This window comes from Hyperolius riggenbachi, chromosome 11, assembly GCF_040937935.1.
Source record: "Hyperolius riggenbachi isolate aHypRig1 chromosome 11, aHypRig1.pri, whole genome shotgun sequence".
Lineage (NCBI taxonomy): Eukaryota > Metazoa > Chordata > Amphibia > Anura > Hyperoliidae > Hyperolius > Hyperolius riggenbachi.
The window spans coordinates 21,275,934-21,288,811 of NC_090656.1; the positions used below are offsets into that span (position 1 = coordinate 21,275,934).

Sequence of the window (12,878 nt, forward strand, 5' to 3'; positions counted from 1 at the left end):
ATTGATGTCAGGCCCTGATACAGTTTATGTCGGCTGCCATTTTTTAGGTAAACATGCTTTTCACTACATGACATTACTAAGTAGGTTAAGTATAGCCACGGGCAATCATCCATCATTATGGAATCTAACATATTCTGTTCTGTGAAAGGTAAAAGTTTTCTACTGTACCAAGATGACATTTAATTTTTCATATCTCTTCCTCGTCGTGGAATGAATTTTGGCAGACCTGATGCAATTTAGCAGCTTGGCAGTTTAAAATTGGGCAATGAATCACGCGGATTCACTACAAACGAGTGCCTGCATAATATTTTCTGTGTGTCAGGAGAGGAGGGAGAGGAGGCCGCGGTCACACACAGGCTCCGGGGCGCCGATTCGGACCGTGAACCAACCGTACTGGCTGATCCCCGGCTATTTGAAGTCTGTGGGTTTTAAAGGGGAATGCCGTGTTTGTGGAAAATTTCTGCAGTGGCAAACCAGGCCATCTTGTCACTGCGGCATATGGTCGGCTCTTTAACTTATATTACGTCACTGTGGCACGTGACTGTTATGTTATTTTACTGCACCGTGGCATATGTAACTGCACTGTGGCTTTATGGACTGTTATCTAACTATATTACCGCACTGTGGCATATGGACTGTTATTTAACTAACTATATTATCACCTGCATTGGGGCATACTCTGAGTCTATTTTTCTGTTCTTACCCATTCACTTGGCCATGCCACCCGCCAGCAGCCGATTGCACTTCACCACCACCCGACGACCCAACGTCAACCGCCTGGGATCTGCTCCCCCCACTCCACAGACCAGTCGCATCACCCTCTCCAGAGAACAGCTCCTCCAGTGGGAAGCATATGGTTCCTCATTCCCTGAGGGCACGCGACTTCACGATTCTGTCTGGAGCCATGCCCAACTAATCTCTGCCTCTGCTCCAAGGTCCCTTGCGGGACAGCGGCATAGGGGTTGTCGCTCAGGAGCACTGGTGAGGCTAAGGAGGAAAGGCCTAAGGTCACCCATCCCCTCAATCCTCCTAGGAAACGTACGCTCCCTGCCCAACAAGCTAGACGAACTGTTCCTCCTCTGCGACAGGAGGGAGTACAGCGCTAACACCCCAATATTCTGCTTCACAGAGACTTGGCTCCACGAGGATATCCCTGATGAGGCCCTACAACTCCCTGGATTCAGCCTCATCCGAGCCGACCGAGACACTGCTTCGTCCGGGAAAAAGAGAGGCGGCGGCATCTGTTTCTACATTAGCTCCGCATGGTGTCCCAACATCTCAGTACTAGCCAGGAAATGCTCTCCGGACCTTGAGCTCCTTCTTGTCAACTGCAGGCCAGTATACTCACCAAGGGAGTTCTCCTCCTTCGTCCTGGTTGGAGTGTACATCCCAGCGGATGCCAATGTCAATTCTGCCCTGCTTGTCCTGAGTGACTCCATTTCCCAGTGGGAGACGTCCCTCCCGGACTCTCTGTTCAGAGTTGTGGGCGACTTCAATAGAGCCAACCTACGCCATGAGCTACCGCGCTATCAGCAGCATGTTGCCTGCCCCACTAGAGACTCGGCCACACTCGACCACTGCTATACTGTACTGAAAGATGCATTCAAAGCTGTTCCGGGGGCTGCGTTGGGCTCCTCTGACCACTGCCTCATCCATCTCATCCCCACCTACAAGAGGCGTCTGGAGTCAGCAAAACCGGCCCTCAGGTCCTCCAAGGTCTGGTCTAGTGAGGCCAAGCTCCAACTTCAAGCCTGTTTTGACTGTACGGACTGGCAGACTCTGGAGGCACCCAACCTGGATGAGTGGGTGGAGAACGTTACATCGTACATCAGCTTTTGTGAGGACTCCTGCGTCTGCGTACCAACCAAAACCTATAAAGTCTTTCCGAACAACAAGCCGTGGTTCTCCAACAAACTACGGCAACTTAGGAAGCGCAAGGAAGCTACACACAAATCAGGCAACCTTGAGGAATACAGGAGGGCGAGGAACGACCTTAATCGCGAATTGAGGGTTGCCAAACGGGAGTTCGCTGAGAGGATGGAACAAAACCTCTGTTCAAAAGACTCAAGAGCCGTATGGAAAGGCCTTAAAGCTGCTACCAATTACAAGCCTCCCCCCCGACACGCTCCACCTAGCATCGAACTTGCTGAAGAACTCAGTAAATTCTACTGCAGGTTCGAGTGCCAGGATTCGCCTGCGGGGGACCTGCCACCACCCACTTCCCCTCTGGCACATGCTGACCTCACCTCGAGTCCAAGTTCTCCCCCCTTGGCTGTGAGAGAATCCGACGTCACACATCACCTGTCAACTATGAACTCTAGGAAAGCCTCTGGCCCGGACGGAGTGTCCCCTGCCTGCCTGAAGTCCTGTGCTAGGCAACTTGCCCCTATTCTAACCACCATATTCAACAAGTCACTCCAGATGGGCAAGGTTCCTGCCTGCTTTAAGAGGTCCACCATCATTCCAGTCCCCAAAAAGCAGGGCGTCACTGACCTCAATAACTTCAGGCCTGTAGCACTAACATCCGTTATCATGAAGACTCTCGAAAGAGTTGTCCTGTCCTTTCTGAAGTCCTACACTACGCCCCTCCTTGACCCATTCCAATTTGCGTACAGGGAAAACAGGTCCACCGATGACGCCATCAATATCTGCCTGGAGATCATCAGCAACCACCTGGACAGGCCAGACTCGTATGCCAGAGTCCTCCTCCTGGACTTTAGTTCGGCATTTAACACCATCTGTCCACGCAGACTTCAGGAGGGTCTAGCTACACTCGGTGTCCATTCCAGCCTTCGCCTTTGGATCACGGACTTCCTATCCCACAGGTCACAATCTGTCAAACTGGGCGACATTTCCTCCCAACCACGAACCACGAACATGGGGGCTCCACAAGGCTGCGTCCTGTCTCCAATGCTGTTCTCCCTCTACACCAACAACTGCAGATCCACAGCGGACTCTGTCAAGGTTATCAAATTTGCAGATGACACCACTATTGTTGGCCTTATCACCAAGAACGACGAGAGTGCCTATCGTCAGCAGGTAGACAGTATCTGTCACTGGTGCAGAGAGAACAGGTTGGTCCTTAACGCAGCAAAAACTGTGGAGATGATTATCGACTTCAGGAACCATGCTCCTTCTCCACCACCAATCCACATTGATGGAACTGAAGTGGCGATAGTTCCCTGCGTCCGCCTCCTGGGCACCACCATCTCAAACGACCTGAGATGGAAGGCTAACACTAGCTCCACCATGGCAAAGGCCCAGAAAAGGCTCTTCTTCCTCCGTCAGCTGAAAAAGTTTGGCATGCCCTATCAGGTCCTCACAAGATTCTACTCTGCCACCACAGAATCTATACTCTGCTCTTCCATCCTGGTCTGGCACGCTGGTTCCTCCGTCAGCGACAGACAAAAACTCCAGAGGGTCATTAGATCAGCAGAGAGAATCATCGGGAAACCCCTCCCTCCACTTGATCTACTCTACAACTCGAGATTACACACTAGGGCGCTGAAGATAGCCATGGACCCCTCACATCCGGGCCACTGCTACTTCAGTCGCCTGCGTTCAGGGCGAAGATTCCGGGTTATCCCCACCAGGACCACGAGGCATAGGAACTCATTTTTCCCTTCAGCAGTCAATCTCCTGAACTCCACCCACGTCCCACCACCACCCCATCCTTCTTAGGTGCGCAGACGTACTTGGGACTTACGGGCCGAGCCCTCATAGCCTGCCTCCACTTTCTGTTGTATCATGCTAAATGCTATCTGTTGTATCTTGTTAAATGCTTTATCATGTATGTCTCTTGTTTAGTGCACTATTTCTCATGTCCTTGTAGATGTTGAGCTCTGTATGTGCCAAACCCAATTCCAGGCATGATCCTGTCATGCTTGGCGAAATAAATGATTCTGATTCTGATTCTGATTTTGTCACTGATGTCTTTCAAAATTGCCTTTATATCTCGATCTGCAACAGCTTAAAGAGAAACCGTAACTAAGTATTGAACTTCATCCCAATCAGTAGCTGATATCCCCTTTCCCATGAGAAATCTTTTCCTTTTCTCAAACGGATCATCGGGGGGCTCTGTATGGCTGTTATAGTGGTGAGACCCCTCCCACAGTGTGATGTCAGGACCATGGTTCTGACATCGCACTGTGGGAGCCTTGTTGCATTGTGGGAAATAACAGCTGTTTCCAACTGCCGAAAAAAAGCAAGCAGCATCTCCTTCCACTGACATCACCTGCCAGCAGTAAAAATGTCACCGTGTGATAAATATCAGAATGTAAATCAGGTAGAGGAAAGTTTTTACAATGGGCAAACACTGACATTTAACATATGACATTTATATATAATTATTGTAAAAATGAAGCACTTTTTTATTACATTATTTTCACTCTAGTTCCTCTTTAAAGAACACGTGAAATGAAAGGGATATGGAGGCTGCCATATTTGTTTTCTTTTAAACTATACATATTGCCTGGCTGCCCTGCTTATCCTCTGCCTCTAATACTTTTAGCCACCCTGAACAAGCATGCAGCAGATTAGATGTTTCTGACTGAAGTCAGACTGGATTAGCTTCATGCGTGTTTCAGCCGTGTGATTCAGACACTGCTGCAGCCAAAGAGATCAGCAGGACTGCCAAGCAACTAGTTTAAGGCTGGATTTACACCTATTTTATGCATATGCTCTTACACTGCAGCTACATTTACCTTTTAAACCAGGGGTCTCCAAACTTTTTCGGTCCAGGGCTGGGTCAACATACTTCAGACTGCTCGGGGCCGGAGCATACAGGAAATGATGTTGAAAAACATTACAGTGAATCTAGATTTCCTCCAATTATGCCTGGAGGAGAACTCCCAGCAGCAGCCATTCAGTCATGCGGCGCTCGAAGAACGTCTTTGTGCACCACACAGTGAAGCATACCCAGGTGACAACCTGCCATCCAATTAGACAGCAGTGTCATCTGATGCAGAATTGGAGGCCAGCAAATGACTGCTCGCTGGCTTCTACAGTATGTGGATGGGTGATGCCAGCACTGCTATTCTATATGCGTGCCGCCAATATTTAAAGCTGCATTGGGCCACATCTATAAGTTATGCATTTTGTGTTTGAGGGCCAGTGAAAAAGCCTCAGGGGGCCGCATTCGGCCTGCGGGCCGTAGCTTGAGGACCACTGTTTTAACCACTTTGCGACTACCCATAGACGGACATGTGCATGCCCCCAACAGCACCCGCAATATAGTATTTATTTATATTTTGTGTGTCTCCTGCATGTTAATTGTTTTTGTTACTCTTAATTTAATTATTTAGTCAAAATGCCTAAAAGTTATGCAAACAGGGTTACCCTTCACCGCTAATATCGCATGTGGCTGGCCAATGTAGGCCCTTTGTGGGCAGCAGGGCCGGGCCGAGGCATAGGCTGGAGAGGCTCCAGCCTCAGGGCGCAATGTAGGTGGGGGCGCAGAATTCATTCAGCTGTCATTCCTAATTGTGTTTGAAGCAGAAAGAAATAAGAAAAGGGGATACATAGCAGTGACTACAAGCCAGATAACTAGATATTAAGCTGTTGGGTAAGTTGTGGGCCCTGTGGCGCCTCTTAGTCTAATAGCAATCAGTGTGTGATGGCTGGGGTGGCAGGGATGGAGGGGCGCACTTTGGTGTCTCAGCCTTGGGTGCTGGAGGACCTTGTCCCGGCTCTGGTGGGCAGAATGTAGTATGCCCAGAGAAATACTGAAAATGTCAGTGAATAAAGTGAAAGCCATTCTTATGGATCATCATAAATAAATCCCAATCGAATTAGGATTCAGAATCTTATAAAAGCAACAGTTCTGTCAGGTTCATTTTTCTACACTAGTAACAAATGTGTAAATGTAACGAGAAGCCGAGGCGACACATGGAGGCTGCCATATTTATTTCCTTTTAGGCCATACCAGTTGCCTGGCTGCTCTGCTGATCCTTTGCCTCTAAAGCTGAATACTGACTGTAGCGATGTAGGAAGATGGATCCAGCGATGTCCCTGAAGGACGAGCGTTCCCCTATCCATCTTCCTGCTTTGCAGTTATACGCGATGGGAGCGAACAGGAGGTCAAGCGACCGCAGTACTTTGCATGGAGTTGGCAGGTATCTTAAAGGATACCCGAACTGACATGTGACACGATGAGATAGACATGTGTATGTACAGTGCCAGGCACACAAATAACTAGGCTGTGTTCCTTTTTTTCTTTCTGTGCCTGAAAGAGTTAAATATCAGGTATGTAAGTGGCTGACTCAGTCCTGACTCAGACAGGAAGTGACTACAGTATGAGCCTCACTGATAAGAAATTCCCCTTTTTTATCTCTTTCTTGCACTCAGAAGCCATTTTCTGCTAGGAAAGTGTTTTATAGTTGGAATTTCTTATCAGTGAGTGTCACACTGTAGTCACTTCCTGTCTGAGTCAGGACTGAGTCACCCACTTACATACCTGATATTTAACTCTTTCAGGCAGAGAAAGAAAAAAAGGAACACAGCCTAGTTATTTTTGTGCTTGGCACTGTACATACCCATGGCTATAATCATGTCACCTGTCACTTCAGGTATCCTTTAAAGATCCGATGTGGCGTGATGGTCATTATTATCGCCACGCGGCGCTAATTGTTGTTCGCGTGATTGTGCAGGTATATGGAGGCGGCCATATTTATTTGCTTTTAAACAATACCAGTTTACCCACTACGCCATTTTCTCGACTATTTTTCTGACAACCGACTATTTTTTTTTATTACGAGGAGTGATCGATTTCACTATCTCGCATCATGGATACAGATCCATGATGCGAGATAGTGAAATCGATCGCTCCTCGTTAAAAAAAAAATCGTCGGTTGTCAGAAAAATAGTTTAAAAAAAATCGTTGGTTGTCAGAAAAATAGTCAAGAAGATGGCGTAGTGGGTAAACTGGTATTGTTTAAAAGCAACCTCACCTCGGGTTCACTTTTTATATTTCCAGCATTTATAATCCCTGTTATAAATCCTGCTTCTTCTACAGAATGCATATGTTTTAAATATACATAACATTTATGCTATCTTCAGCAGTTGGTGTGAAAAACAATTTACAATATATAAACAAAAACCCGACTGAGAAAAAGACAAAGAAAAACGTAGCCAGATTTCATGCTTGATATCAGCAGGTCTATTTGCTGTGTGTTTGGGAGAGGTGAAAGGCCCCAAAAGGGCCTCGTATTTGATTTTTTTGACGAAGTGTACTGTGGATAGAAATCAATAATGTCAGCGCGACGATCTCAGTCACTGAGCGCTCCCGACGCCCGCTTTATTTGAGAGGTTAGACGAACCAAACAAGCAAAAAATGTTCTGCCACGGCTCATGACACGGACGGTTTATTAGGATGGCAATTCAGGAGAAAACGCCGGCTCGCGAGCTACCGAGGTGACCACACTCTGGCAATTCTCCGCAGAAGCGCTTGTCAGGGTCACGGCTGCAAATATTAGCGCTTATTCTGCCAAAAAGCTGTGATAAATTGACTTATCTATATTCTAAAAGATATTTCTTTTTTTGTATTTTATTTTACGCTGCTGCGCGTCACGCCTGCTGTAGCGATGGGAGATGATGAAACGTGTGATGCAAATACACAGAATAAGAATAAATTGCCATTTCTGCAAGAGAAAGGGGCTGCACGATATTTGTACAGTAAGTAGATAACACGGAAGTGCGGGGAGTTGTTGTACTCTTCCATAACTTCCATCCTTCCCCCTGTACCAAGCACTCACGTGCTACCCAGAACCTGCACCATTTCCTCCCACATCTAGCACCCAGTACTTTCACCCACATGATATCCAGTACCTGCACCCAGCCTCGACATGGCACCCAGTACTTTCACCCACATGATATCCAGTACCTGCACCCAGCCTCGACATGGCACCCAGTACTTTCACCCACATGATATCCAGTACCTGCACCCAAACTCGACATGGCACCCAGTACTTTCACCCACATGATATCCAGTACCTGCACCCAGCCTCGACATGGCACCCAGTACTTTCACCCACATGATATCCAGTACCTGCACCCAGCCTCGACATGGCACCCAGTACTTTCACCCACATGATATCCAGTACCTGCACCCAGCCTCGACATGGCACCCAGTACTTTCACCCACATGATATCCAGTACCTGCACCCAGCCTCGACATGGCACCCAGTACTTTCACCCACATGATATCCAGTACCTGCACCCAAACTCGACATGGCACCCAGTACTTTCACCCACATGATATCCAGTACCTGCACCCAGCCTCGACATGGCACCCAGTACTTTCACCCACATGATATCCAGTACCTGCACCCAGCCTCGACATGGCACCCAGTACTTTCACCCACATGATATCCAGTACCTGCACCCAGCCTCGACATGGCACCCAGTACTTTCACCCACATGATATCCAGTACCTGCACCCAGCCTCGACATGGCACCCAGTACTTTCACCCACATGATATCCAGTACCTGCACCCAAACTCGACATGGCACCCAGTACTTTCACCCACATGATATCCAGTACCTGCACCCAGCCTCGACATGGCACCCAGTACTTTCACCCACATGATATCCAGTACCTGCACCCAGCCTCGACATGGCACCCAGTACTTTCACCCACATGATATCCAGTACCTGCACCCAGCCTCGACATGGCACCTAGTACTTTCACCTGCACCCACATGATATCCAGTACCTGCACCCAGCCTCGACATGGCACCCAGTACTTTCACCTGCACCCACATGATATCCAGTACCTGCACCCAGCCTCGACATGGCACCCAGTACTTCCACCTGCACCCGCATGATGTCCAGTACCTGTACCCAGCCTCGACATGGCACCCAGTACTTTCACCCACATGATATCCAGTACCTGCACCCAGCCTCGACATGGCACCCAGTACTTTCACCCACATGATATCCAGTACCTGCACCCAGCCTCGACATGGCACCTAGTACTTTCACCCACGTGATGTCCAGTACCTGCACCCAGCCTCGACATGGCACCCAGTACTTTCACCTGCACCCACATGATATCCAGTACCTGCACCCAGCCTCGACATGGCACCCAGTACTTCCACCTGCACCCACATGATATCCAGTACCTGCACCCAGCCTCGACATGGCACCCAGTACTTCCACCTGCACCCGCATGATGTCCAGTACCTGTACCCAGCCTCAACATGGCACCCAGTACTTCCACCTGCACCCACATGATGTCCAGTACCTGCACCCAGCCTCGACATGGCACCCAGTACTTCCACCTGCACCCACATGATGTCCAGTACCTGCACCCAGCCTCGACATGGCACCCAGTACTTCCACCTGCACCCACATGATGTCCAGTACCTGCACCCAGCCTCGACATGGCACCCAGTACTTCCACCTGCACCCACATGATGTCCAGTACCTGCACCTAGCCTCGACATGGCACCCAGTACTTCCACCTGCACCCACATGATGTCCAGTACCTGCACCTAGCCTCGACATGGCACCCAGTACTTCCACCTGCACCCACATGATGTCCAGTACCTGAACCCAGCCTCGACATGGCACCCAGTACTTCCACCTGCACCCACATGATGTCCAGTACCTGCACCCAGCCTCGACATGGCACCCAGTACTTCCACCTGCACCCACATGATGTCCAGTACCTGCACCCAGCCTCGACATGGCACCCAGTACTTCCACCTGCACCCACATGATGTCCAGTACCTGCACCTAGCCTCGACATGGCACCCAGTACTTCCACCTGCACCCACATGATGTCCAGTACCTGCACCCAGCCTCGACATGGCACCCAGTACTTACCCCTGCACTCAGCCTCCACATGGCACCACTATCTGCACTAAACACCCACATGATAACCAGTACTCGCACCCATAACCTTCATGGATCTGAATACTTGCACACAACACCCACATAATACCTATCGCCCACCCATAACCAGCACCCAGTGCAGGCATTGCACCAAGTATTTGCACCCATGTGGCAACCAGTACACGGACTAAGTACTCTCACCTAGCCACCATATGGCATGCAGTACTTGCAACCACCATGCACATGGCACCTAGTAGTTTTATCTGCACCCAACCCAACCTTTATTTGGAACCCAGCACCCATACCTAGCACCCACACTACATCTAGTACCTGCACCCGGAACCCACATGGAGCTGAGTTGCTGCACTCAACACTTACATAATGACCAATCCCTCTCCATAACCAGCACCCACACCTACATCGCATCCAGTAATCACATCACACTACGTTTAACCCATAGCCAGTCCCCACATGGGATTTAGTATTTCCCATACCTAGCAACTAGCTCACATATGGCACCCAGTAGCCAGTACCCACCTATGCCAGCACACATGGCACCAAATACCCTTCATGGCCAATACCCAGTACCCAACCATGGTTTGTTACCACATAGCACCCAGTACCTAGTCATTATGCACCTAGTACCCTTCCATGGCCTGCACCCACATAGCACCCAGTACCAAGTCATTATGCACCTAGTACCCTTCCATGGCCTGCACCCACATAGCACCCAGTACCTAGTCATTATGCACCTAGTACCCTTCCATGGCCTGCACCCACATAGCACCCAGTACCTAGTCATTATGCACCTAGTACCCTTCCATGGCCTGCACCCACATAGCACCCAGTACCTAGTCATTATGCACCTATTACCCTTCTATGGCCTGCACCCACATAGCACCCAGTACCCACCCATGGTCCAAACCTATATGACATCCAGTACCCACCCATGGTGCACATCCAGAACACACATGACACTCACTAGCCACTCATGTCTTATCAATAGCACCGACATGCACCCAGTACCCACCTTTAGAGATGTGGCGAATGGTTCCTGAACCGTTCGCCCGCGAACATCTCCAAATCCCTGGGGCTTTTACTACTTCCAGGTCGCACCGACCCGGAGTAGTACGCCTGCGCTACCCTGTGGAGCGCGTCCTAGATCGCGCTCCTGTTGCACTTTCTGCGCGTGTGCGTGACGTCATGAACGACGTCAAGCTCATACGCAGAGAGTGCCCGGCAACAGGAGCGCGATCTAGGACGCGCTCTGCGACGTCACGCTCATGCGCAGAGAGTGCCCGGCAACAGGAGCGCAATCGCGGACGCGCTCCGCCAGGCAGCGCAGGCGTACTACTCCGGGTCAGTGCGACCCGGAAGTAGTAAAAGCCCCAGAGATGTTCGCCAGGCAAACAGTTCACCATATCTCTACCCACCTTTGGCCGGTACCCAGAACTCACTCACATAGCACCCTGTACCAACTAGCAGTCATATGGCACCCACTACTGTTTAGCACCATCTGTTGCTCAGTTAGCGCCCACAACTGTTTAGCATCCACTGCAAAATAACACCCAATACTTCCTAGCATCCACTACAACTTATCACAGACTAGACCGCGGTACCCACTGCAGCTTGACAGCTTGACACAGACTATATTTTGGCACCTCGGCACCCACTGCAACTTAGGACAAACTGGACTTTAGCATCTTAGCACCTGCTGCAACTTTGCACCTACTGATGCTTAGCACTTAGCAAGTGTATATTGGCAACCACTTCCTCTTTGCCTTAAATACAGCCTGGAAGCTTATCAAGAGGGACAAAGGTCCTAGTCATAGAGGTGAGTCTGGCCCTTCATCAGGCTCCACTATGCCCACTCTAATAGTGGGATCCTATCACTGTTGATTTAGGGTGGTGGAGCAAAAAAGCTTCCTAATGCTGCTACACAGTTGAAACTCGAAAAATTAGAATATCGTGCAAAAGTCAATTTATTTCAGTAATTCAACTTAAAAGGTGAAACTAATATATAAAATAGACTCATTACGTGCAAAGCCAGATATTTCAAGCCTTTGTTTTAATTTTGATGATTATAGCTTACAGCTTATGAGAACCCCAAAATCAAAATCTCAGACCATTGGAATATTGTGAAAATGTTAAATATTCTGGGCCATAAGTGTCAGCCTCTAATCAGTCAATAAATCCAAAACACCTGCAAAGGGTTCTTATTTCATACAGTGGGTTGCAAAAGTATTCGGCCCCCTTGAAGTTTTCCACATTTTGTCACATTACTGTAGTGTTGGGCGAACACCTGGATGTTCGGGTTCGGGAACGTTCGCCGAACATGGCCGCGATGTTCGGCATGTTCGGGCCGAACCCCGAACTCCCCGAACATCCCGCTTTTGGGGGCCCTATGGGGTCGCAGGCATAAGGGGGGAGCATGCCCCAATCGCGGGGGGGGGGGGGGGGTCGGAAATTCCCCCCACCCCCTCCACTAGCGCTCCCCCCTCTGCCCGCTTCCCCATACAAAAGTTTGACGAAAGTAAAATAGTACCGGTGGTGGTGGCTGACTGCTGCAGTGGCTGGCTGGCACTATGAAGTGACGCGTACCCTCGTATGCGTCATCACGCAGAGGACGTGAGGTCAGAGAAAGGGCGGAAGTACCACAAGGGTACTACCGCTGAACCGCCCGCTGCCCGGCCTCCCTCAACGCGTCCTACTCCGACTCCTCAGTCACTTCATAGTGCCAGCCAGCCACTGCAGCAGCCAGCCACCACCACCGGTACTATTTTTCTTTCGTCAAACTTTTGTATGGGGAAGCGGGCAGAGGGGGGAGCGCTAGCGGAGGGGGTGGGGGGAATTTCCGACCCCCCCCCCCGCGATCGGGGCATGCTCCCCCCTTATGCCTGCGACCCCATAGGGGCCCTGTTCGGCCGGGCATTCAGCAGTTCGGGCGAACCAGAACAGTTTGGCCGAACACCACCAGGTGTTCGGCCGAACTCGAACATCACCCGAACAGGGTGATGTTCTGCAGAACCCGAACAGTGGCGAAC

The 12,878-nt window shown here is 49.9% G+C and overlaps 1 protein-coding gene across 3 annotated transcripts in view; it reads left to right on the forward strand.

Moving 5' to 3' along the window:
- LOC137539170 (uncharacterized) overlaps positions 1–12,878 on the forward strand; it is an 892,710-nt gene that overhangs the window by 784,881 nt on the left and 94,951 nt on the right. The gene's annotated exons all lie outside the window — the stretch shown is intronic.